At 39.7% G+C, this 25,884-nt stretch overlaps 1 long non-coding RNA gene across 1 annotated transcript; it reads right to left on the bottom strand.

Annotated features, from left to right (window-relative positions):
* Window positions 1-1,073: 1,073 nt before the first annotated feature.
* On the bottom strand, window positions 1,074-9,913 carry LOC114264999 (uncharacterized). The gene is made up of 5 exons (XR_014336750.1): window positions 9,834-9,913; window positions 6,059-6,142; window positions 2,009-2,305; window positions 1,398-1,664; window positions 1,074-1,312 (listed from the first exon to the last, which is right to left on the bottom strand). It is a non-coding gene; the product is annotated as an uncharacterized LOC114264999 (long non-coding RNA).
* Between the last annotated feature and the right edge of the window lie 15,971 nt (window positions 9,914-25,884).

Raw genomic sequence — 25,884 nt, 5'->3', positions numbered from 1 at the left:
TAACCAAAAAAAAACAAAGCTACAAGCAAAGTCTTATACCTCTTGAAGAGAAAAGGCTATTCCAAGCAACAAAACCAAGTAAATACGCCCTCTAGAGCTCAAACCAAGCTCAAGAATACCTCAACTCAAAGATAGAGAGATTTGGTTAAGAGTGTATAGGCAAAAGTTGAAGAATTATAGGCAAAAGTGTAGAGATTTGGTAGAGAGAGGAAAATTTTTGAGCTCAAAATTTTCTAACCCTAAAACAAGAGAGAGAGAGGGATCCTATATATAGAAAACATGAAATTCCCTCAACGAGATCCAGCCCTACACGTTGGGATAGATGCATGCATCTGTACAAACAGTTGGCATAGCTGGCGTAAAATATCTGTAAAATACACTAATGGCCGGCAAGCCACATCAGTGGCTGGCAGCCCAAAAGTGGTGGTCTGTCGCAGGCTGAAAAGGCTAGGCTTGGTCCAAAACTGAGACAACAAAGGTATAGGGTTTAAAAGGCTTAAAGTTGTGGCATTCCGCTGAGGACTTCGAGCACTTAGCGAGCAAATAAACTCATCATCGGGTGCGCATGCGAGGACGTCCAAGTCGTAAGGGCCGTCAAAAATGGAGTGTCTACAGTACCCTGATTCCATTTAAAAGTAGGCATACATAATTAATTTTTACTTAATCAAACTTTTAAATATAATAAATGCATCATCTGTTTATACATTGCAACTTGAAATGACTTGAAGCCCATTGTATGATTATATGGTAACCTCGATTGACTATCCCTTGGTTTTTCAGCCAAGTTCTGCAAAATTAATTGATTAGTAAAATTAAATTGAAATTACAACATGATTCTTTAAATTAGCAAATTTTACCTGATGATTGCCATCAAGCCATACATGATTGATCATGTATACCCAAGCCTCATAATCGACCCCTTTGTATGGTTTACTATAAGGGTCAACACCAGCGTCTACCAACTTCGAGTAATGAGACTTCATCTTGTTACGCCAACTTTTGTAAAGAGTTTTACACTTTTTATTGATTCCTTTTCGAACCTCTTCATCCTTATCTTAATCAACAATCTCAAATTTATCTTGCAAATATAATGAATACTTTTATTAATATCAAAATGCAAGTAATTGTGAGAATCTAATTATTTTAAAAATAGCAAATACATGTACCCAAACTGCTCGAATGATTGGGGCTTTATGAACCTTATCAATCTTATCCCACTTTTTTATACCAATGATTGGTGCAGCCATCCTTATCTGTAAGTCAAGTTCATTTGCAAATGGAGTGGCATAAGACCCTACTAGCACCTTTGCATCTGCAAGGATCCAAACATGAAGTTTTTCACCACCATTATTAACTATGAAACATGCTATGCTCTTCCCTCGAGTCTGAACCCTTACTTGTCTAGGACGAGTATGCAAACTAGTTTTAAATGGTGCATCCTAGGTAGTAGTTGCATTTGTAGATGGTGCAGCCTGGGTAGTAGTTGCATTTGTAGATGGTGCAAGCTGGATACTTAGAGCATTTGTAGATGGTACACTCTGAGGAGATGGGGTTAAATTAGCTGGTGCATGTTGAGTAGGGACAGCAACTCTAGCTGCAGCTTGCTGGGTAGGTAGAAGAACTTTGGATGATGCCGCACTTCGAACTTTACCAGGACCCACCATCTAGCACAACAATTCAACAATTACATGTGTGAAGCATAAGTAAAATAAGCAATTACATTAATATCAATGGATGTATAATAGAATAAATATCAAAACATAAGTGATAACTAAAAAATAACATGACATAAAAAACAAAAAACAAAAATGGAGAGAGAGAGAGAGAGAGAGAGAGAGAGGGACACACAAACACACATACAAAAAAAAAAAAAAAAATCTTTTTAAGTAGTCATTGTACTCAAACTCGAAGGCACTTAAACAACAGTGTCATAAAAACATAAAATGACACAACAATTAAAGTTCTATATCAAAATCTATATTAGAATCAAAATGATTATATAGCTCACCTTCTCGGATAGTCAATGCTTGTAGTAATCATCTTCATTATCGTGCCCCTCTTCATCATCAACACCATCGCTGTGTGCTTAACTAACTGATTGTAAGACCACCTTAATTGGGATAATTTGAGGATCAATGTCATTCCTATGAAGTTAGATTGTGACGGGGTCTTCAACGCTGACTGGGACAACATCAGTTGTTTCATTCTGTTGGAATACATCATCAGGTTCAATGCCATCTTGTTTTGGTACATCCCATATTCCTCAATGTTGTAGTCTTTCTACGACTTTCCAATGTCCACCTAACTTTGTCATCAACATAAAAAACTTGTTTCACATGACTTGGTAAGACAAATGGATCAACTTTATACCATCGACTTCTAACATCAATACTTGTGCAATGTGTATCGGTATGTAATGTTCTACTGCTACCAGTGTTGAACCATTCGCATTGGAATAAAACAACTCGATATCCAAGTATGTAATGCATTTCCCACACTCTATTCAAGTACCCATAAAATTCAATTGTTTGTCCCTCATGCTTCCCTTCCACAACTAACCCAATGTTTTGGCATTTATGACTACTATCATGATCCTTACTATGAAATCGAACACCATTCGAAATGCAAGCTTAATACAAATTAACATTCACATTAGGACCATTTGCTAATGACCATAAATCATCAGTTGCTTCTGGTAATCCTTGAGCTCGTAATTGGTTCATCTACATAATGACATTAATTTCAATCATTATGTTAGTCTTCATATAAGTATAGCTGAATAAAGTCTAGGATTATATCTTACATGTTCTTTGAACGACTTGGGGAATTCTTTTTTCTGTCTCTTTGTGATGTCACGTGTACCTTGATTTTCTAAAAGATTTTTGTGTTGCCTACTTACAAATATATGATTGATAAGTAACATATTATATTGAAAACATAATTCTACCACAAACCAATAATAAGAATGTACTCTAGATAATGGTCCAACTTGAGGCTATTATTCAAGATGAACCAATGAGCCATTTCACATTCTTTCTAAGACACGTCAGAAGCCCTTGTAATTAGCCCAAGAGGACAAACATTTTGTGTGAAGACCTCTAACCCCAACTCATGCACACCAACATCGACATTTCATTCATCTTGATTAAATACAATTTCAATGCCACCCAGATACATTGAGCAAAATGTGAGACACTCCTTGACAACATAAGCTTCTATGATCGAACCTTCTGGACGAGCTCAATTTGTGACATATCCTTTTAAAGTTCCAAGTAGCCTATGAAACAAGCAATAGAATAATCTTATTACACGCACACTCACATTTTTATAAATATATACATGTTTTGCTAAAATTTAAGTATTCTAGTAAATTAAGAAATTAGTAAGTACCTTTCAATGGGGTACATCCACTGATATTGCCCAGGCCCACCAAGAATGGCTTCGCGCGGCAAATGAATGGCCAAATGGACCATCACATCAAAAAATGCTGGTGGAAAAATTTTCTCCAGCTTGCATAGTATGAGTACTATGCGATCTTCTATTTTTTCCAAATCCTTCACCTTCAATGTCTTCGAGCAAAGCTCTTGGAAGAAATTTCCAAACTCAAATAATGCGACACAAATATCATTATGAAGATATCCATGCATTCTAATGGAAAGAAGTCACTGTAGAAGGACATGACAATCATGACATTTTACTCTTGTTAACTTATCACCTTTTGTGCTCACACACCTTGAGATGCTTGCTGCATAACCATCAGGATACTTAATAGACTTCAAAAACTCACAGAAACCATGCCTTTCATCTAAGGACAAAGTGTACAATGCTGGAGGCTTTTCAAAAGACCCATCGGCATGCCTTTTTAGGTGCAACTCCTTCCTTATTTTCATATCTTCCAAATCTAGGCGTGCTTTTTCTGTGTCTTTTTTTTTTTTTCCATCTATACTCAGTAATGTTCCAAGCAAAGTATCACATATATTCTTCTCTATGTTCATAGCATCGAGGTTATGTCGAAGTTTAAGTGTTTTCCAATATGGCAACACAAAAAATATGCTTTTTTTTTTGGTCCAATTTAATACTGGAATTTTCCTTTTTCTTTTCTTATTAGTTGGATGCTTTGCAAATGGTCTGAATGTCTCTGAGTCCAATTGTTCTAAGATTTGTTATCCTGATAACTCCAAAGGTCTTGACACGAACTCAGTCTTACCATTATAAAGTCGACTCCTCCGCCAAGGGTGGTCATCAGGCAGGTAACGACGAGTGCCTGTGTTCCCTATTTTACCTCTCAATTGTTGTGAGGATACATTCTTGTTACATGTAGGACAAGCCAAATAACCTTTCGTACTTCATCCTGACAAGTTGCCAATTGCAGAAAAGTCATTAATCGTCTATATAGCAGCCGCATGCATTTGAAAAGTTAATTCAGTTGAGGCATCATAAGCAAGCACACCATCTTCCTACAACTCCTTCAACTCATCTTGTGGTCCAAGGATAAGTAATGACAACATAGTAAATGATTGTTTCATACATTTCCAAGGAGGCAAGTTGTAAGGCATATAAACCCTAACTTCACATTTTGAGTCTCTTGGGAAAACAAAGGATGTTGCTCATGTTTCTCATATCTATAGCTGTTTTTCTTGACATATATAATCTCTGCAACCACAGTGTCAACGGGAAGTATCTTCAGATCTTATGAGGAACTTTCTTACCTTTTCCATCATTCAACTTGTATCTGGACTCTTGACAAATCGGAAAATTCTCTAAATTTGCATTTTCCTTCCAAAAAAGTGCACAATCATACTTACATGCACGAATCGACACATATCCTAAGCCTAAGTCACGTAAGAATTTTTTGGCTTCATAATGGATCCATGGAATCACTTAGTCACTTACTAGTAGAAGGTCCTTTAATATCCCCAACATCATGTTGAATGACTTATTGCTCCACTTGTTTAAAACCTTTACATGAAGCATCTTAACAACAAATCATAAAAGAGAAAACTTATGACACCCAGGGTACAACTCTCTTTGAGCATCATTCAACAATTTGTTAAAGTTGGGCATGTCCTCATTTCCAACATTATTAGCCACGTCATCACCATCGTCATCGTCCTCTTCATCCCCCTCGTTTTCATCATCATTCATGATAGTCCCCATGTAAACATCTTCTAACAAATTTAGGATTTCATCGTGATCTTCGTCTGTCTCTTCTTCCATTCTATCTCCAACACTTCCAAAGTCATTGTGGTCGTCATCATTGAATGCATGAGATTGATTCATGGGAACAGATTCCCCATGATGCATCCAAGTCTTATAAGACGAGGACATCCCTTTCACGACCAAATGATACTCCACAATTTTACTAGTGTGCCATTCACAATTTAAACAGACCATACAAGGGCAACGAATCTTATCATTTCGCCCTACATTTGCCATTGCAAATTGAACAAAAGCCTTCACCCCATCTCGGTATTGGGAACTCATCCTATTCTTAAGTAACATCCAACTCTTGTTGATATTTGGTCATTTACAAAGCCAAGGTTACATGAAATTCTTTTGTTATTATATACATTAATATCCAATAGGTAAGTAGTCCTATCCCATTTATGAATGCACGATGAAAAATATACTATAATATACCTTTAACTTAATTAAGCATATGTAGTATTTGTAAGACTAAATTAATTATTTAGTTGTTACTATAACCCACGTTATATGACAATATTAATTAGAGATTTTACAGGATTATGATTCCATATCTTTTGCTCCAACGTGTTAACTAATAGTGATTTCTGAGTATCCTACTTTGATAGTTCTAAATCTTGGATTATAAAAGTTGTTATATGCAATACACCATAAAATAATTTTCATTATTAACAAAGTTGTATTAACAATAGTAAGTGATAACCAAGAATTAATATTCAAGTAGAATATGCAATCTACAGTAAAGGGTGAAAAAGAATCATATAATAAGTGATGAAGTGCTTAAATAAATTAGAATTGCTATATAAATTATGGTATTGAAATAAAAATGCCCTAACAAATAGTCAAAGCTTACTTGATGTAGTAATTGCCCCCAACGAATGAGTGCAGCCTGTTTTTTTTTTTTTTTTTTTTTAATCTCTTTGCATTAGCCAATTACCTATGACATTTGCAATTATAAATCAAAGTTTCAATTAAAACTGCACTATACATCGAACCAAAATGTGATGTACACATCTAAATAAATGCTTGTACTTATCATCTAGACAACAATTGTATTCTTGCCAAAAAAGAATAAATCATAGCTTTGAAAAATGTACAATTCACTACCGGAAAAGACAAATACACAGCATAGGATGGAAGCTTGGATTGAAACAAAAATAAATATCAATTGAGAAATGGAATGGCATGGCATCATACAAGTCAAAACCTACAAGCAAAAATAACAGACTCAAGTGAGTGTTGTTAGTAGTTTTTCTTTATCTTTTTTTTCTTTTTTGGAATTTTGGAATGTGCCAACAACAATCTGTTAGTATTTGTTTGCTGATTATTTTATTTGCCTGCACCTAATTAGTTGTGATTTGTATATCTAATGCTTCAAAACAGTAGCATCAAGTGGTATTTTAAGTTTGCATTTGGATTTATGGATTAATAATGTATGGGTTGTTCCTTCTAATTGTGTTTGATAACTTAAATTTAGATGTCATGTCAAAGAGATAGATGGAAGGATTTATATGACTCTTGAGTGGATTTCAAATGACAACATTGAAAGAGTATTTCAAATCTATTGCAAGAAGGATTCTCACTATACCAGAATCGTAATAAAACACCTCTACTTAAATCCTTGTTCTTGGTCTTAAATCTAATTCCAACGCCTTACTTTCCCATGCATTTGCAAATTTAAGGCGAAAAACCATTAATTTGAAATCTTTCTATTCAAATACAGCCTTAGGCATTAGCTACCTCGTGTTCTTAAGTTTGTTTTCTTAAATTTACAATTGGAGGGTATTTAGATAATCAACTTTGCTGAATGATATGCTAGCTACACTTATGTTGGACGAATGAGTAATGGCTATTAAATCACGCACATCGTTAGTGGCCTATTGGTTGGCTTTGGTCATATTTGAGCTCTACAAAACATTTATGGACACAGGTCAGCGTTTTCAAAACTTGGGGTATTGAATTATTGGGTACTGGTTACTTATATAATTTGTTTAAAATAATTAAGCAAATGGGAGAAATTATGCACATCTCAAATAACAAATCCACACTACAAATCCCTAGCTGCAAAACACAACCATAACAATCTACTACAGATCCTCCCAAGCACTTCCTGATTTTCCTTACAACAACACCCTCAATTGGTGAGGACCCAACAAGCACAAGAACACTCATGCACTGAAGAGAACTCAATCAGCAAAAAAGAAAACCAGTAGAACAAAACCATCTAGCAGAAACAAAAATAGCAGCAGCAGAATAGCAGTAGCAGTGCTAAAAGAAACAAAAACAGCAGCAGCAAAACAAAAACAACAGCAGCCACAACTCCAAGCCAGCTAGCAGAACACTATAACCAACCAACTAGCGGAACACTACAACCCAAAGAAAAGAAAAAACAACAGCAGCCACAACTCAAAGCCCCCTAATAGACTTCAAATTATAAATCAAATCATTGACATGATTACAAACTAAAAACAAAACCACTTTCATGCATATCAACCACTCATGCAATATATATATCTAATCAACCACTAATGCAAATTTACAGCATCTAATTACAAGCAATTCAGATTTCTCTCTTGCAATTAAGACATGTATTTTCTTTTTTATGCAAAGGATACTACAATTACGACCCACGCATATTATATATATGAATCAAACATGAGAGGCAGCACAAACTATTAAGACTACTTGAATTTTTTATTCTACATCACATTCACAGTCACTTCCAAACACAAAATATACTCCACATGATGTTGCATTTTATATACCAAATGGAGCCATTCTTAACCTTCATAAAGCTATCACAACTACAAACAGTTGCAGAGTATTGAAGAAGACCAGAGTATTTCACTCCTCAAAACAATACGACAATTGTTTTCACTCTTTTTTCTAATTATAAAGCATGACTGTAATTGCGAATAAAGGGATAAATATGTTTTTTCCTATATCCATGGTCGAAGAGAAAGTGCTAGCAATTTTAAGAAGTCAATTAATTCATTTTCCGTGGGGAGTTTTAGTTGGGAAATAATTATCTTCATGGGCTAAAATCAAAACACAACTCAGAGAACACTTGCTTGATTAATCAATAGGTCGAGTACGAACTTAGGAAAATTATACTCAAATTTTTTATGTAGGAAGAATGCTGGAAAGCCAATCAAATACAGTTTGCTGCCTATATTGGTATTTTGTTCTGTTATTTAATCTAATGTGGTAAAATCCTTTTACCTCTAAACCTAAATTCAAAGGAAATTTCAGCTGTGTGAAGTACATATTATAATGTAACTTCATTAATCAAGTTAACCATAAGCCTATCTGGCATTAGATAAATCAAAAAACTAACTCTAATTTGACAACAAAAAGAAAAGAAGCAGGGAATAACACTCAATGGTGTCCATACACTCAATTATAAATCAAATCATTGACTGAAAAATCCACCCCCTTAATATGGTACTTCACCAAAATAGCAATGTTCAACTTAATGGACTCAAAAACTTCACACCAAAAGAGTAATTATATTTGAACTTGGAAGCTATCTATATTTACATATGTTCTATCCATTATATTATATAATGCCCACTACTCAATTTTTCAAGCTTTGTCACATAATTTCAATTTCCAAAAATGCTCATGGAATTGCTAATTGGAGGAATAAAAATGCACTAATACAATAATGCTTAAAGATCACACACTAGGAATTAAAAACATCTCTGTTTAAATGAAAATTTTGGACCTAATTTAAATGTTCCATTTAAATTGATAACATTTCATTATCTAATCCAATAAAAATAAAGAAACCTTCATAAGAATCAACTCAAGTTGAATTGAAGAGTAAAGAAAACTCATTAATCCAACCAAAAAAATAATGTCATTGGATGTTTTCTACAAGCTAAGTCATTTGTCAATGTTATCCTATTTTCTGTTTACAAAAAAACAGAGCATGCTACAATGAGATATAGGTTGAGCAATCTGACAAAAAATTCAAAAGTGGATGAATGACATTAAATTAGGTCCAAAATTTCTGGCGATTAATTGATAAGTTAAAAAAAAAGGGAAAAGAAATTAAATTAAATTTCTTAGACTGATTATTAGTTTTTAGTGCTGTATTTAGTTTGTGATGTAGATTACTTGGGATTTGTTTCTGGAAAATATTTGAGAATAAAATTAGAACTTTAACAGTTATGGATGACATTTGGAAAAAAAAAAGGAAGAAAAAAATTCAGAGATGTCTATGTAGGGATGAAGAGTACCCCAAATCAATTATTTGGGTGTAGTGCTCAATAAAATTACAGAAAACTTGGATTCATTAATGTTGTAGTATCTATAATGTTTTTCAGTTAATAGAATTAAAAATCAAAGCATAATTTTATCTGGATTCATTACATGGGTCTACTTTTTGAAATTATCACAAATAAAGATGAAATTACAACTTGATTATCAGTTTTCAAAACACACTTTCGTTCCAAAAATGGAGAACCAGAGAATGAAGATTCAGAATTGAAAAAAACGAAACTAAAGACAAAGAAGAAGAATATGAGGAGGCGATGCTCAGTCGGCAGTGTGAGAGAGAGAGAGAGAGAAGAAGAAGAAGAAGAAGAAGAAGAAGAAGAATAAGGAGAAGAAGAAAAGAATACCTCAGTGCTATGTCGTTTAAGCTCGTGGGAGAATGAGATGAACTTTTGGGTCAATGGTTTGTTTATTCACCCACAAATACTTTATTCGAAGGTTAGGTCGACTAATTAAAAAAATAAAAAAATAAAAAAGATGTAGTTTTGAAAGGCAATTTATTGGCTACTAAAATAATTTGGTCGTCATAAATACGGTTCAAATTTTCGTGACTATTTTATTTGTGTTGCCAAAAATATACAATTGACGACTAAAATTTTCGTTACCGTATATTATTTTGGTCATGAAAACTTTTTTAGCGCTCCCGCGCAAAAATTTAGGATGGCGCCAAATTCAATAGCGACCAAAATCTCAATTCGTCGCCAATAATTCAGTTTTTGGCGACCAACAAGTATATTAGTTGCCAAATATGTAACATTGGCGACTAATTTCTATTTAGTTGCCAAAAAACATCACCAAAGATGATTTTTGTTGTAGTGTCTGTCTTTGCTAAACCATTTTCTCAAACCATTTCTTACAATCCCCCACATGAATGGAATTTGACGACAACGGAAATGTAAAACATGCATAATTTTGTCGAGAGAGTATAAATTAAAAATATCTTGTATCAGCATAAGTAGCTTACGACCTTGAACCTTCTCTGTGATAACCTACCGGACTTACTAGCTAACCAATGGACGCGGTGCCTTGAATTGTTTAGCCGTTAGTGTAAGCCAAAACAATAGATTTCATACAAAATATCTTTTGACACATCGTGGTTCTCATGGGTTATGTTCATTTTGGCCCTGAACGTTCCTAGTTGTTCATGAGTGCTCTAGAGAATTTAGTTTCTTTATTCTCATAGAATCGGCCCTAGTTCGACAATCATATAGGTGATTCTTATTGAGAGTATCCTTTATACTCATCTTGACTTTTTATTCCCAAGTCAAGATATAAGTAACAATTAAAAGCAAAGCCCTTAATTCCCTACATACGACACATGTTGCAGATATCACTCTCATCATAGGAATGGATAAGGAATTTAATCCCTTAGTGATTTCTGATAAGCCACACATAACTTAGTTGTCCCCTTGAACTTAATTCTTGTGATCTCCAATTATTCCAGTAGGGTTACCATTATGATGGCTCTTATGTAATAGGTTTTAATCCCATCCCCTTTGATGAACTGTACACTTGCTCTTTTGTCAAACCTTTCGTTAACGAATCCGCAATATTCTCTTTAGATTTTATATACTCTATTGAGATTATTCCACTTGAAATCAATTTCCTTACGGTATTATGTCGACAACGAATGTGTCGTGACTTACCGTTATACATATGACTCTGTGCCTTTCCTATTGCATATTGACTATCACAATGAATGTAAATAGCTAGCACAGGTTTTGGCCATATTGGAATGTCTTCTGAGAAGTGGCAAAGTCATTCTGCCTCTTCTCTTGCTTTGTCTAAAGCAATGAACTCAGATTCCATTATGGATCGTGCGATGCATGTTTGTTTCGTAGAATTCCAAGAAACAACAGTGCCCTCTAGAGTAAAAACATATCCACTAGTGAATTTTGAATCTTTAGTATCGGATATCCAATTGGCATCACAATAACCTTCTAGTACTGCAAGATATCGAGTAAAGTTCAAACCATTATCACGGGTAAATCTTAGATATTTAAGAACCCAAATGATTGCTTTCCAATGATCTTCTCCGAGGTAACTAGTGTACCTGCTCACTTTACTGACAGCATAAACTATATCAAGACGCGTGCAATTCATTAAGTACATTAGGCTTCCAATGATTTGGGACTATTTTAACTAAGACACTGTGTCACCTTTATTTTTCGATAAAGAAAAATTGATGTCTACAGGTGTTCTTGCTACATTCACATCATTTTTGATGTATTTATCAAGAATTTTCTCAATATAATGAGATTGAAATAATGCATATCCATTAGATGTTTTAATAATTTTCATATACATCAAATGTTTTAATAATTTTAATACTTCGTCTTGGTTCATTGTGTTTTAATGCACCTTTCTTAATATTCTCGCTCTCTTACTTTATCTTGGTTCACTATCAATTAAATCATGTTGGTCGAGACCATTACTAGTCTCTTGCGTTTGATTGTCATTAGTCTCTTGACTTTGTGTGTAATGATAAGTTCTTTTCTGTGAACTTAATTGCTGTCCTTTCTTATAAGGAAAACATATTCAAAAAACACAGCATTTCTTGACTCTATAATAGTGTTCACATTTATACCAAGTATTTCTAAGTTATAAGTCAGAAATCGATATGCACTACTATTATGCGCATAACCAATAAACACACAATCCACTATTTTTGGTCATATCTTAGTCTTTTTCAGAGTAGGAACTTCTACCTTTGCCAAACACCCCCACACTTTTAAGTATTTATAAGAAGGTGGTTGACCTTTCCATAATTCATAAGGAGTGCTGTTAGTTTTCTTGTGAGGTATCTTATTGAAGACATAATTTGTAGACAAAATTGCTTCCCTTCACAAGTTTTGCGGTAAGCCTGAACTTAGTAACATTGCATTCATCATTTCTTTAAGGGTTCTATTATTTCTTTCAGCAATTCCATTTTGCTATAGCAAATAAGGTGTTGTAGTTTGGTGAATAATGACATGTTGTGCACAAAATTCATTTAAAGGTACATCAAATTCACCACCCCTATCACTTCTAACCATTTTAATGATTTTACCAAGTTGATTTTCAACATTAGTTTTGTAGAGTTTAATCATTTCCAAAGCTTTATCTTTACTTCTAAGTAAATATTCATAACAATATTTTATGCAATCATCGATAAATGTTATGAAATACTTTTTGCCTCCTCTAGTTTGAGGAAATTTAAGGTCACACACATCAATATGAATTAATTCTAGAGGTTTGGTTTTTCTTTCAACCAATTTAAATGGAGTCTTAGTTAGTTTTGCTTTTACACATATCTCACATTTGCGATTAGGATCAATTTTAAACTTTGGTATATAATCCAAACCAAGTAGTCTATGCAAAACATCAAAATTCACATGTCCTAATCTACCGTACAATAAATTTGACTTAAGAATATAAGCAAAATATTTGTTACTCTTATTAATAACAGATTTTGGTACAACAGTCATTGCATTCAACTTGAAAAGACCATCGCTTATGTATTCCTCACCCACATACATACCACTCTTTGTTAATACAAACTTATCATATTCAAATACAAGTCTAAAGCCATTTTTACTTAACAAAGAACCGAAAACTAAATTTTTCCAGATGTTTGGTACATGCAGCACGTTGTTGAGGGTAAGTTCTTTCCCCAATGTCATCTTCAAGATAACTTTCCCTTGTCCAGCCACAACAGAAGTAGATGAATTTTCTATGAATAGCTGTTCACCATTTGCAGCCTCATTATAACTAGTGAACATCTTTTTTTCCGCGCAAATATGTTGAGTTGCCCCAGTGTCGACCCACCACTCCTTGCGATTTCCAACCAATTTAGCCTCATACACTACAGTAGATAGATTGATGTCATTTACCCCGTCAGAGATGTAATCGACTTCTGTCACATTGGCTTGATTGGTGGTCGTTTTGCTTGTACTTCCGCGATCCTTCTTAAGGCGTCGGCAATTCGAGGCACGATGTCCAGTCTTGCCACAATTATAACATTTTCCTTTGAACTTTTTATTACCATTGTTGTCGCCTTGTTTAGAACCATCTCCAGCAAACTATTTTTTCTTGTTATGTGGTTTGGGCACTTGTTCCACTACATCAGCCTTGGACTCAATGAGATTTTTACCATTCCTCTTTTCAGCCTTACAGTTATCTTCCTCAATTTTCAGTCTCACAATAAGTTCATCCATGGTCATCTCTTTGTGTTTATCTTTTAAATAATTTTTGAAATCTTTCCAAGTCGATGGTAATTTTTCCACTAATGCAACGACTTGGAAAGATTCACTAAGAGACATACCCTCAGCATGAATATCATGCAAAATTAATTAGAAACTTTGAACTTGAGCAATAACCGTTTGCGAGTCTACCATAACAAAATCCAGAAATTTACCGATAATAAATTTCTTTGTGCCGGCATCCTCTGTTTTTTTTTCTTTCTTTCTCCAAAGAATCACACAATTCTTTTCCTGTTTTCAAAGAGCTGTAAACATTATACAACATGTTGTTGGCCATTGAGGATGTAATTTCTGCAAAGAAAATCAGAATGCTTCCACGCATCCACCGCGGCAACAACTTGCAGATCACTTTTATCCTCTTTTAGTACTGGAGCATCTTCATGGAGAAATCAGACAAGATTAAGAGTTGTAAGATAGAACTACATTTTCTGCTATCATCTTTAAACTCAGTGCCATTAAATTTTTTCCCTTTTTCTCTATAACTTATTGGAACTTAAACATGGTTTTGGGTAAGAACCGGAGTTGTTGTAACAACCGGATTTGGAGTACCAATTTCAGTAGCCATCAAATCTGATTACAAAAATCAGAAAACAAATTAGAAGTAACACAATATTTCTAGTTACAAAAGCTATAAACAAAAATCAAAATTGTGAATATAATGAAGAAACTAATATGTTTTAAGATTGTTGGACAATCTTCAATGTATTCAAAGAAAGAAGATAAAGAAAGGAGATGGTCTGTTTGATTACAAAAATCAAAACAGTATATATATATATATATATAAGAAAAACAGATTCTTATTTTGTTATAAAAACAAAATTAGAATCTGGAAAGGAAAAATTAATAAAAACAGAAAAGTAAATTAATCACTTACCGTATTATTTTTCTCAAACAAAATTTGATCAAGTCCAATGTTGTACACAGTACCCTTTAGACAGATTCATCCTCTCTAGGATGCTAACAGATATTGGACGTTTATCTCCTAGGATGAAATGATCAATGAAAACTAGTAGCTGCGCTACCAACTACTTGTCCAACAAATACACTTTGTTTTTATACTCTTTCTCACACAAGAAATTTATGTTGCAAAATGCAGGAAATAAAAGCAAAAAAGCAGAACAGAAATTTGATGAAAATCAAATAAAGGATTTGTCTATTTATAGGTGAACTGGTGGCTTTTCAAAATGACTTCAACAGGTACCAAACTTGTTCGAACATATTTGAACAGGTAACGTACCTGTTCGTGTTAAATTTGAACAAATAATGAACCTGTTCGATTGGAAGAAAAATTCTAAAGAGGTGCCAGGGACCAAACTGCCAACGTTCAGAAACATTGGGGTCATTTCGGAATTAATTTTGAATTTCAAACCGAAATTCAAATTTCTAACGGTAAGAAATTATTTTTTTGAAAAAATAAAATTCAAAAGTTTTTGGCCCAAAAAAATAAGCATTGGGCCAGATAAGCCCAACCCAACCTCAGACCAAGCACCCGCGCCCAACCCGCACAGACGGCGGTATGTATGTTTGTTTTGAGTCCAATGGGTCTAGCCCATAACCTCCCATCTACAAAACTTGAGTACTGCTTAGGGCCTACCCCAAAGTCCAAACTCAAAACTTATAAACCCATACCAAGTTTGCCCACCAAAGCAATGTAGGAAAAACCATAACTCCATCCTTCATGGAAACTTCACCAAAACACTATTTTCATGGAGCTCATTTTGGCATCAATTTTCTAGTCACTTGATAATGGTTTTGAAAAACCAAATATACAACGTGAATCGCTACGAGGCAAAGAATGCGTTGCCACATGGACCCACCAACTTTAGCGCATGGGTCCCACCTAAAAATTAGACCAAAGTTTAGGAAAAATCTGTTTTTGCCAAACTATTTTCCCAAACTATTTCTTACATAATTTTCTAGTGGAGTTAATTTTTTTATATAGATAACTTTTATTATAAGACTTATGAGATAAACGATTCATATCATTAATTTAAATCCAAATTAAAACCTTTAAAAATAATATAAAAAAAAGGTAAATTACATTGACACCGTTTGAGGTTTGGTCCAATTACTACCTACTCCTGACGTTTTGAAAATTACATTCCTACTCCTGTGGTTAATAGTCTCATTTCACAAACCTTTTTGCTTATATAAAAGGTAACAACTCCTATTAGAAAAAACAGAGGAAATTACAGTAAAAAAAAAAAGTAAAGGAAAGGGGAAAAAAAAAAAGAGGAAGTAAAGCAAAGCAAAAAAAAGAGAGAGCGCATGAGTTCAATGTTTTCATTTCGTCTAAATAATTATAATGACAGGGGATTAGTGTAATTTCCTAAACGTCAGGAGTGATATATATTAAATATAAATTTCAAAAGGTGTAAGTGTAATTTACCCTTAAAAAATATATATATATATATAAAGATGAAGTGTGAAGGAAAGTTTATCCTTGTTAACAAAAACCCATAAATGAAATAGGTGAGAAAGCTGGGTTGCGTGCAAGTGTAGATCCAAAAAGGAATGTCGTGCGCACTGATAAATGAGGTAGGGGAAAGTCGGAGCGACGTGTCGAGCAGCGTACAATTTGGAACGTCAATGGACAATGGACAAATTATTTAGTTGTCGAACGATCGCAATCAATCCTAGTTTAAGAATTACTAATCAACCAAAAAATAAATAGGATAAATTATTCTGACACCTCTTGGATTCCATTTAAGGGGAAATTATTGGAAACTCCCATTTTAGAGATTTGTAGTCTACCATGTCCCATTTTAAAATTAATAGACGTCCAAGTCCTATTTTTTTGGTAATGTGATCCGAAGGATCCCATTATGTAATTATGGAATGATTTTTCTGACTAATATACCCTTTTTTTGTGGTTGAAACGTGTGGGTCATAAATAACGTGGACACCTCTACATACACTACTAAATCCAAAAAAAGCTATAGTAAGCTTTTCCCTAACGTTACATACACCCATATCATAAAAAAGCTATAGTAAGCTTTTCCCAAACGTTACATACACCCACATCATAAAAAAGTTATAGTAAGCTTTTCCCAAATGTTACATGCACCCACATTCCAAACGTTACATACACCCGCATCATAAAAAAGATATAGTAAGCTTTTCTCAAATGTTACATACACCCACATCATAAAAAAGCTATAGTAAGCTTTTCCCAAACGTTACTGAGAGGGAGATTTTATGAGCTGAAATGAGCCATGGCAAAGGCCGGGCAAGTTGAGTGCCAAACACGTTTGGGACGTGGTATCTTAAGCTTGTCCAGAAAGGTTTTGCTTGGTTAAGGCACAGGGCCATGTTGGGCCAAGCTACTTGGGCTCATTTGTGTAGAAACTGGGCTACCTGAAGTTGCTCAGCCGAGATGACTACCTACCATTCTGGATTCCACGGTTCGTGCGTCCAGCTCGGTAGGAAGGCCTACAGCTAACCGGTTCGACCTACCTCGACCTCGGCTTGCCGAAATGCAACCGAGCTCGGTCATTCTGGGGCTCGGCGAGTGGATCGTTCAGATATGCCGCGGTCATAAGAAGCCGAGGAGGTTCAGCCAGTCTGCCGGGCTCCGCCAAGATATCCTGACAGTTTGGTTAGGTGGTGATTGCTGGATTTGTGCTGACAGATGGGATAGCAGTACCACGTGTCGAGAGACTAATGGGAGTAGATTTGGGGCGCAGAAGGTATATAAGCGTGTCTGCGTCCCCCATGCTAGACGGATGATCATTTTTTGTGAGATACACTAAACACTGAACTCTCTCATCTCTCTCTATCCCTGAGTGTGTGCTAACTTGACCGTTGGAGGGGTTTTCTGGCCGCACACCGCCGGGTAGCTCATCGCCGTTGTGTTCGCAGGACGATCGGATAAACACAGAGCTTGGAAGAAAGGAGTACGGGCTCGCCGGAATATTTGCTCCCCATACAATTGGCACCGTCTGTGGGAACTTGATAGACAAAACCTTGTCTCCCCAGCTCATCTGATCGCCGTCCATGGCGAACAACGATGAGATTCCGTTGTCCGCCATCGACGGAGTTACCCCGGAGTCAGCCAGAGGGAGAGACGGACTCCCCGTCGTTCAAAACATGGCGGACCTAGAGACTTCACCAGGAGGACATTCAAGAGACGCGCGGGATAAGCCCGGAAGAAGCTTTAGTCATTCTCGAAGTCTAGACGATCACCAGCGACGGAGAGAATCGTATGCCAGACGTCTGGAACACAAGCTAAAGGACCAAGAAGCCGTCATCCGGAGAATGGCGGCGGAAATGGGGATCTTAAGCGGCATGTCAAAGGGAAGGGTGTAGCTGGAGCGGAAGACCACAGTGAGCGCACCCAACCCCGCCGTTCAGGCAGTCAGAGCCAGCGGCACACTCCGTTCCTCTCAATCACCAGAAGTTACAAGGTTGGAGATTCCGACGCGCCCGTAGAGAAATCCAGCGCGCATGACAGCACTTACCAACCCTCACGTCCGGCGACGACATTGGGGTACTCCTACTCCGCTCGTTCAGAGGATTTGCAGGAAGTCTTGAAGGAACGGGCTCGCCAGCAGGAGACTCAGAGGGTACCGGCATTCCAGCGGTTATCCTGTAGGGGTCGCGCCAGTGAAGAGGTCGTCATGCCTCCACCCCGCCTAGCTGTGCCTCCTCCTCTAGACACGGATTTGGCGAGGCTGAGCGCCACTTATTTCTCCTTGGAGATAGAAACAACACTGCTTCTCACGAGCTTCCATGAGCCAAAGTTCACACTCTATGACAGAAAAACCGATCCATACATGCATGTAAGCCACTTCCAACAGGTCATGGCCGGACATAGGAGGAATGACGCTCTTATGTGCCTTATCTTCCAATCAAGTTTGCGCGAGCTGTCTTGAAATGGTTTGAGAGGCAGCCGGAAGGGAGCATTGAAAGGTGGCAGCAATTGGTGGAAGCCTTTGTGACGCGTTTCCAAACCAACACCAGAACGGCAAAGGAAGTTGACCATCTTCTTAGTGTCAAGATGGAGCCGAGCGACATACTCAAGACATGCAACTCCAGATACTGGGAAACCTTCAATGAGATCTTGGATTGCCCGGTCAACTTGGAAATCACACAATATAAGCGTGGTCTCCTGGTCGGACATAGACTGCGGGACTCGCTTACAATGCACCAGCCAGGATCCATGGGCCAACTAATGCAGCGCATCAACGAACACATCCGAGTCAAAGATGATGCGGCAGCATCTACCACGAAGGCAACTCCGATAGCAACAGACAAGAGGACGGCTGGCAAGGTGCACGCGGTTGGACAGGAGACCAACCGTCCAAATAATTACGCCGAGGAATCTGACTGAGGTTCAAATCGTCGAAACCGGGGTAGGGGTCGGCGGAATGACCGAGATGAATACCCCCGCGATGACGAAGCTAATGCAAACAAAAGGTTAAAGGCTCGGACGGGCATCACCATGGTCTTTAAGATTCCAATCTATCACATACTTAGTGAAATCCGTGACGAGAATTACGTCTGGTTTCCTGCTAAGTTAGGCGATGTGCAAAAAGGCTTCAATCCGCAGTACCGCTGCACATTCCACCGGGAGGGCGGACACCGGACAAAGAACTGTTTGCCTCTGAAGAAACACTTGGAGGAGCTAGTCGCATCCGGACACTTGGACCTTTACATTAATGGGGGTATGAAAGCCGCGCATCAAGCCCCGGTTGATCCGCGTGGACCAGATGACCTGGAGGCGCCCCCACAAGGGGTTGTTAATGTCATCCACGGCATAGTGGAGCTGGCGCGTGTCTGCAAGCTCTGAGGTATGATCAAGAAGGCAGAACACATGAGGGAAGTCTTGTCGGTCCAGCCCGCGATCAAGAGGGGGAAGACCGAAGAGAAAGACGTGATCAGTTTCTCTACAAGGGACTTAGAGCGCATTCAGACGCCGCACAACAATGCCTTAGTGGTCACACTCCGCGTCAAGGAATTCGATGTCAAGCGCATCTTGATCGACTAGGGAAGCTCGGTCGAGATCATGTATTACGACGCGTTCAAACAGCTTAAACTCTGAGACACAGACTTGGCTCCGGCAACTTCACCATTGGTTGGTTTCAACTCTCAACCAGAGTGGCCTTTGGGAAAAATTATTCTACCGGTCAAAACAGGATCCGTGGTCAAGCAAGTGGAGCTCTGGGTAGTGCAAGTGTCGTCTACCCATAACCTAATCCTTGGAAGGGGATGGCTTCACGCTATGCAAGCTGTAACGTCGACCTACCATCAGGTAATGAGATTCCCCTCGGCTATGGGGGCAATTGAGGAAGTTTGGGTGACCAAGTCATGTCGAAACAATGTTTTGTGGCAGTAAACGGGAGCCGAGCTGCCAAAGGTTTCGTCCAAATGATTGAAGGACCAGAAGACCATGGAGTTCTTTTTTTTTTCTTGAAGATGTGGGCGCCAAGGTTGAGGACAAAGCTATTGAAGAGTTGGTGGAAGTGCGGATCAACACGGAGAGCCCGAACAAGTTCTTCTTGCTCGGATCAAGCCTTACCGCCCAAGAAAGGACCAAGATGGTAGAGTTTTTAATGGCAAATATCGAAGTTTTCGCATGGTTGCCTTACGACATGCCCGGCATCGATCCGAGTTTTATTTGCCATCACCTTAATGTTTTTCCCGGGGCAAAGCCGGTCATTCAGAGAACGAGGAGATCGGCGCTACACCATGCCGAGGTAGTTGCAGAAGAGGTGAAGAACTTGCTTGAGGCACGAGCTATTCAGGACGTGCACTACCCTCGGTGGATTTCAAACACAGTCGTTGTACCTAAGAAGAATGAGAAGTGGCGAGTTTGCGTCGACTACAAGACCGTCAACCGAGCTTGCCCTAAAGACAACTTTCCTCTGCCCAGAATAGACCAGCTTGTCGATCTCACGGTCGGGCATAACAGGCTCAGTTTTTTGAACGCCTACCGCGGCTATCATCAGATTGCAATGCATGGCCCTGACCGTGAGATCACCTCTTTCATTACTCCTAGGGGACTCTTCTGCTACCGAGTCATGCCTTTTGGTTTGAAGAACGCCGGGGCAACTTTCCAAAGGATGGTAACCAAAATGTTCGCTCCTCTGCTAGGCCGGACAATAGAGGCTTATATTGATGATATGGTGGTCAAAAGTCAGCATCAAGCCGACCACTTGTCCGACTTGGCCGAGATGTTCGTCGTTCTCACACAACACAAGCTACGCCTGAATGCATCTAAGTGTGCCTTTGGCGTGGGATCCAAAAAATTCTTAGGTTTTCTAGTCACAAACCGAGGCATCGAGGCAGGCCGCACACAAATTAAAGCCATACAAGAATTAAACCAACCGAGCTCGGTTAAGAACGTGCAGCATCTGGCCGGAATGGCCGCCGCGCTTAACCGATTCATAAGTCGGTCATCAGATCGCTGCCGCTCTTTCTTTCAAGCTTTGAAAACAAAGTTCTCATCGGATGAAGAATGCGGCCGGGCTTTGGCCGAGCTCAAGGAGTATCTGTCTTCAGCACCACTTTTGGTAACATCGAAGCCCGGCGAGGAACTTTACCTTTATCTAGCCGTTTCTCAGCATGCAGTTAGTGCGGTGCTTGTCCGGTCGAAAGGAATCAAGCACCTCCCTATCTTCTACGTAAGTAAAACCTTGCTACCGGTAGAGTCGAGATACTTGCCGCTGGAAAAACTTGCGTTGGCGTTGATAATGGCCTCTAGGATGTTGGCGCACTATTTCCATGCTCATACAATCATTGTTTTGACCGAGTTCCCCCTCAAAGCTTTGTTCAAGCGGGCGGACTTCTCCGATTGAATTCTCAAGTGGGCGGTCGAATTGGGACAATTTGACGTCAAGTTCCACCCACGCACTGCCATAAAGGCCCAGACGTTAGCCGATTTTGTTGCTGAATTCTCACCCGGGATTCATCCTGTCTGCCCAGTGGATCTTGTGGCGGCAGCTGAGGAGGTGAGTGCAGATTTAACCGAAGTAACACAGCAAGGCGATGTTGGCGATGCGGAACTTGCGCACCCCACTGAAGAACCTTCAACTAGTACGATGCTACAGACCGACGACGCGACGACGAAGTTGGGTATTACCGACCAACCTGCTCTGTCCGGCACAGCATCGCCAGAAAGGGAGGAAGTGGAACTGATCAGCATTGAACATAACGCCGCACAGCCGAGCGACCATGCGCTCGCCCAGCTGCAAGCCTCCCAGGACCCCTCAGAATGTTGGAAGCTCTTTGTGGGCGAAATGTGGAAACTTTTCGTAGATGGGCCTTCTAACCGCCACGGTGCCGGGCTGGGTGTAGTTCTGATTTCGCCAGACGAACTGACCATCGAACACTTTATCACCCTTGGATTCTCTGCGTCAAACAATAAGGCTGAATACGAGGCATTTTTGGCCGGGCTCAAGAGCGCGCTTCAGATGCACGCATCCAAGCTAATGGTTTATAGTGATTCCCAACTTGTGGTCAACCAAGTTTCTGGGATTTACGAAGCTAAAGACGACAAAATGGCAAAGTACCAAGCTCTGGTAAGAGACCACACTAAGCGATTCTAGGCAATAAGGGTCCAACAGATTGGCCGTGAAGAAAACGGCCGAGCAGATGAATTAGCCGGTCTCGTTTCCATGGTCGATAGCACATCTCCCAGCCCTCTCCTGATTGAATTCCTTCCGAGACCCAGCATTGAGGAAGCCGAGCAGACAGAAGTACTCTACACCGAGCTAGGTCCTTCCTAGATGGACCCAATTATCCTCTTCCTCAAAGATCAGACCCTTCCCACCGACAAAAAGGAAGCACATAAAGTCCAGGTGAAGTCAAAGCGGTTTTTGCTTTCTCCATCTGGCGCTTTATACAAGAAGCCTTTCACTGGTCCCTATCTCAAGTGTGTACACCCAAGCAGCATGGAAGCTTTCCTGTACGAAATTCATGAGGGCATCTGCGACAGTCACATAGGGGGCAGATCTTTGGCCTACCGGGCTATTTCGCAAGGATATTGGTGGCCGTGCATACAAGTGGACGCTCAGAAATATGTTCGCAAATGTGAGAAGTGCCAGAAGTTTTCCCACCAAATTCACCAACCGGCCAGAGAACTTCTTCCCTTCACCAGCCCTTGACCCTTTGCGATGTGGGGGCTGGATATAGTGGGACCACTCCCAACGGCACCAGGCAACCGGAAGTTCTTTATCGCGGCCACAGACTACTTCACCAAATGGGTTGAAGCTGAGGCTTTGGCAACGATCAAGGAGAAGGATGTAAAACGGTTTGTTTGGCAGAACGTGGTAACGCGGTTTGGCGTCCCCAAAATTCTGATCTCTGACTAAGGCAACCAATTTGACGGCCGCCTATTCAAAGGATTTTGTGAAGACTTGAAAATTGAATTCTACAACTCTACCCCGGCATACCCGTAGTTTAACGGTCAAGCCGAAACATCAAACAAGGCCATTCTTGATGGGTTGAAGAAAAGGCTTGAGAAAGCCAAGGGAAAATGGGCCGAGGAACTCCTAAGCATTCTTTGGGCATACCAAACAACCCCGCGGCGATCCACCAGGGAAACTCCTTTTGCCTTGGTATATGGCATGGAGGCGGTCATCCCTATGGAAGTCGGTATGCCCACCCTCCGCAGTGAAAGTTTTGAGCCTGAGCTGAACTCTGAAGCGATTGCCCTAGTATTGGACCTAGTGGAAGAACGCTGGGAAAAGGCTCTCATCCATGTAGCCACCTACCAACAAGAGCTTTCAAGAAAATACAACAAGACGGTGCACCCCAGACCGTTCAAAGTAGGCGACTGGGTTTTAAGGAAGGTCATGGGCAACACCCTGGTGCTAGGAGAAGGCAAACTAGGGGCAAATTGGGAAGGACCTTACAAGATAACTGGTCTGGCGGGCAAGGGGGCATACCATTTGGAGGATTTCGAGGGCAGAGGAATACCCCGGCCATGGAATGCGGCCAACCTCAAACTGTACTATTTTTAGTTTTTCGTAGTTTGTGTTCTTTTTGTGCAAAGGAATTTTTGGCCTCACACTTCAGAATGTAATATTCTTTTTTTTTGTCAATATATAGAAGTGTCTTGTCTTTGCTCCTACATTCTGCGTGGTTTCGTTGCTTGTTGTTAGATTCCAACCGAGATGTTTTATTCCGGTCGAACAAGTTGACGATTTGTTCAACTTTATGATTTGAATCGAGATGTTTACTCTGGTCGAACAAGTTGATAATTTTTCAAACTTTGAGATTAGAACCGAGATGTTTACTTCAGTCAAACAAGTTGATGATTTGTTCAACTTTGTGATTTGAACCGAGATATTTACTCCTGTCGAACAAGTTGATGATTTGTTCAACTTTGTGATTTGAACCGAGATGTTTTATTCCGGTCGACTGAGTCGATGATTTACTCAACTTTATGATTCAAACCGAGACGTCTTTCTGGTTAAATAAGTTAAATAAAATGCCGAAGTATTTTGTCCGGCTGAAGTTATTTAGCTTGAAGACCGTGCAAACACTTGATGAAAATTGAACTTTTTCATTAATGTGCAAAATAATTACAAGAGGAGGGGCAGATAGCCCAGTTACATGTTCAAACAAAAAGAAGACAAAGAAAACTAAGCTAGGGGGAAAGGTCTATGAATTCATCCCTGGTCGAGGCCTCCAGGTCGACCGTGGTTGTGGTCACCTGGGCACCGGTCTTCTCCTGGCTGGCCTGATTTGGGCGGTTGTCACCCTCCGCATTCTCCTCGGCGTCTTCAGCTTCTTCTTCCTCGGCCTTAGCCTGCAATGCGCTGAAGGTGTCGTTGGCATAGCGCACAAGATAGGTCGGTAGGAAGACAGCTGGAGGAGTGGCAAACACGTCAGTATTAGGTCCTTGGCTGAGCTGTTCACAAGCAGCCTTCCAGCCCGCCTTAAAGAAGATGTCTTGGGTGGCGTGGACCTGCTTAGTGTAGCTCTCCTCGGCCTCCTTGAAGCCAACATTGTTTACATCCTCCAGCTCCTCCTTTCTTGATTGCTTCAACCTCTCCAGCTCAGTCTTGAGCATATCCCTCTCTTGCTTGGCAACACCATGCTGGCCGAGAAACTTCGAATTGTCAGAATTCGCCATCTGCAGCGATGTTTTGGACCGGCCGAGCTCGGCTTGAAAGTGTTCCACCTGGTTGGCAGAGTTGGTAGCCTTCTGCCGGAGTCGGTGAATGCGCTTCATAACCAAGTGTTGTTTTTGGATAACCTGGGAGAAGAAAGTTTGATTAGAGAGAAAACTGAGCACACACTTGGAAAATTTTTTGGCAAAATGTGCAAAGTTCTTACCCTGGTCATAGACTTGACCGAGGATTTCACCAGCCAGGTGTCCGGAACAAGGTCGCTGCCGACCACGTCGCTCGGTAGCAGCAAGGCTTTGGAGAGGTCAAAGGCGAGCAGATGGTCCTTATCGCCTTTGACAGAAGCTGCCGCCGGGATCTCTTTACCCCAGTGCTTGAGTTGGGGCCTCCACGGCGGAATTGGGTCAGTTATCACGGCAGGTTGCTTAGTGTTAAGCTCCGCAACTAGCTCGACGGAAGGGTCTGCACGTGGCCTTTTGCCAGCCCAACGGTTGTCTTTGCTGGCTTGCCCAGCGGCGGAAGACGCCAGTGCAACCATGGTCCCGCTGGATTGCCCAGCAACTACTGTGCGGGTTGGGATGCTCGGTAACTCGGTGGAAGTCGCAGTGATGAGGTTCTTGATGCGGCTTCTCTTTACCATCTCTTCTGCCTCGATTAACTAGATGAAGGGCACATCTGGCAATGTGGGGTCTGGAGGAGGTGACGGAGCACGGAGAAAGTCTGTTACCTTACTCCGGCGTGGGGTTGAATATCGGTATGTCAGCACGTAACCGAGGAGCTTGTGGCAATATCGGTTTCTATAACGATGCACGGTCCTGATGGCTGCTTCGTTGGGGTAGTGATAGTTGGCTTGCAAAGCTTCGATTGCTGCAAAGGAAAGAAGAAAAAATGCTAAGTACAGAATAGTGAAGAAAGATAATTAACCGAGCAGTTAGCGCGACTTACATGTCTCGTCGAAATTTTTGCTGATAAATCAGCCCGGTACGTCGGCTGTTTCGTAGTTACTAGACACCCAGAAAAAGCCATCGTCGTGCAAGTCCTTGTCTGGGGTGCCGGTCACTATCTTCTTCTTGCCCGGT

The sequence above is a fragment of the Camellia sinensis genome, chromosome 1, assembly GCF_055761805.1.
Source record: "Camellia sinensis isolate YWXY chromosome 1, ASM5576180v1, whole genome shotgun sequence".
Classification (NCBI taxonomy): domain Eukaryota; kingdom Viridiplantae; phylum Streptophyta; class Magnoliopsida; order Ericales; family Theaceae; genus Camellia; species Camellia sinensis.
This window is presented reverse-complemented; position numbering and strand designations above follow the sequence as displayed.